Source organism: Colobus angolensis, unplaced genomic scaffold (genome assembly GCF_000951035.1).
Source record: "Colobus angolensis palliatus isolate OR3802 unplaced genomic scaffold, Cang.pa_1.0 Scaffold245, whole genome shotgun sequence".
NCBI lineage: Eukaryota > Metazoa > Chordata > Mammalia > Primates > Cercopithecidae > Colobus > Colobus angolensis.
This window is the reverse complement of record NW_012115655.1, coordinates 1,980,048-1,982,516: the sequence shown is the minus strand read 5'-3', so window position 1 is coordinate 1,982,516 and position 2,469 is coordinate 1,980,048. Positions and strand designations below refer to the sequence as shown.

Here is a 2,469-nt window from a genome sequence, read left to right as displayed (position 1 = left end):
CAATACTAATGTTTTCAGATAGTACTCTTCCATGTTTGTTTTCTATGACAATTTGTTTTGCACATAGCTCTGATGTGTACAAAATTTTGGATTTTGTACACAGTTCTAGATATAAAATTCCATCTTTTGATGTCAAACATTGTCATTATCCTACTTAAAAACCTATGCTGGCTCCTGACTGCCTAAAACATATTTCCAAAATTAGCTTCAAGCATTCAAGGTCCATTTTAATCCGGTCCCAATGTATGCGCATCTCCTTCCCACTGTCCCTACGTATCTAGTATGTCCATCTGTCTACACACCACACCTCATCATTTCCTAGCTCTGTGCAGCCCTTGTTTTTCAAACATCAGATGTTCTCTATCGTTTTAGAAAGGATCACTTTCTCTCATTTTATTTTAAAGGTGATTTCCATATTCCCATTTCCATGTAAAACTGTTCTAGGCATTCAGAGGGCCACTTAAAAAATCACAAAGGGCCTTTACTGTGAAGGAGTATATAAGGCACAAACAATACAAACACGTTTTAAGAAATACTTAAAAACAGTGGTCAGGCATGGTGGCTCACGCCTGTAATCTCAGCACCTTGGAAGGGCGAGGCAGGTGGACCACCTGAGGTCAGGAGTTCGAGACCAGCCTGGCCAACATGGTGAAACTCTGCCTCTACCAAAAATACCAAAAAAGTAGCCAGGGATGATGGCAGGCGCCTATAAAACAAGCCATTTGGGAGGCTGAAGCAGGAAAATCACTTGAACTCGGGAGGCAGAGGTTTCAGTAAGCCAAGATCACGCCATTGCACTCCAGCCTGGGCGACAAGAGCAGAACTCCGTCGCTGAAAAACAACAACAACAACAACAACAAAACCAGCATCAGGAGCTAAAGATACTTTAAGGCACCGGAAAGCAGCTGGTCTGAGCTAAGGAAAGGAATAATCTTAAATACTTTCTAGAACGAGGCCTTAAATAAACAAAATCTTTCTTTGGAATAGAAGAGTGTTAAATCAGTCAGGTAGTAATACTTCCTGAGACATTATGTTGAGGAGTTTAACAACGATCTGAAGTTTCCGTATTTTTATGCATGCTGACCAGCTGACAAGTTAAAAAGTACTAAAAGGCTTATATAAACATAGCCAACCCCCATTCCACCTCCCTATTTTCATCTAGTTCCCTGCTGGTATCTACTTTAATCCCTTTTGATTCTTTTTATTAATATTTATCTCAGTATATGTAAAAGAATGTGTAGGGCCAGGTGCAGCGGCTTACACCTGTAACCCCAGCACTTTGGGAGGCCAAGAAGGGAGGACTGGTTGAGGCCAGGAGTTTGAGACCAGCCTAGGCAACAAAGCAAGACCCTGTCTCTAAAAAAAAAGCAAACAACATTAGTACCGTGTAGTGGCATGCCCCTGTAATGCCAGCCACTTGGGAGGCTGAGGTGGGAGGACAGCCTGAGCCCAGGAGTTCAGAGGCTACAATGAGCTATGATCAAGCCCCTGCACTCCAGCCTGGAAAACAGAGCAAGACCCTGCTCTAACAATAAAATAAAAATAATTTTAAAAGGAATGTATTCATTATAGGCCTTGATGCATCAATTTTTAATTTTACCTACTGATTTACTATTAGGGTAGTTGGTTTTGTTTTTTTTGTTCTGTTTTTTTGTTGAGACAGTGTCTTGCTCTGTCACCCAGGCTGGAGTGCAGTGAGGCAAGTGATCATGGCTCACTGCAACCTCGACCTCCCAGGGTCAAGTGATCCTCCCACCTCAGCCTCCCGAGTAGCTGGGACTACAGGTACAACTACCACACCCAGCTAATTTTTTTTTTTTAAGAGATGGGGTCTTGCAGCATTGCCCAGCCTTGTCTCAAACTCCCAGCCTCAAGCGATCCGCTTGCCTTGGCCTCCCAAACTGCTGAGATTACAGTCGTAAGCCACAGCACCTGGCCCCTAGATGGGGTCTTCAGTGGCTTCCCCCAGAGTCAAAGTCAAATCTAGCCCCTAGATGGGGCCCAGAAAAGGTATAGAAAGTTCCCCCTTTAAGGCACTTACATACCCTTTCTTCCCTATACAGACATTCCCTTACAATGGTTGACTGGAGTTTTTTACTTTGGCATGGTATGAAAGTCACAGGCACTCAGTAGAAACTGTACCTCTCTTGTGATGCTGGGCAGTGGCAGTGAGCCACAGTCCCCGGCCAGTCATGCATTTTTTTCCATTTAGAATATTTTCACCTATGGCCGGGTGTGGTGGCTCACGCCTGTAATCCCAGCACTTATGGAGGCCAAGGTAGGCAGATCACGAGGTCAGGAGATTAAGACCATCCTGGCTAACACTGTGGAACCCTGTCTCTACTACAACTACAAAAAATCAGCTGGGCATGGTGGCGGGTGGCTGTAGTCCCAGCTACTTGGGAGGCTGAGGCAGGAGAATGGTGTGAACCCGGGGGGCGGAGCTTGCAGTTAGCCGAGATTGCACCA

General features: G+C 44.8%; 1 protein-coding gene across 1 annotated transcript in view; it reads right to left on the bottom strand.

Moving 5' to 3' along the window:
* YEATS2 (YEATS domain containing 2) overlaps nt 1-2,469 on the bottom strand; it is a 95,962-nt gene that overhangs the window by 15,054 nt on the left and 78,439 nt on the right. The window lies entirely within an intron of this gene.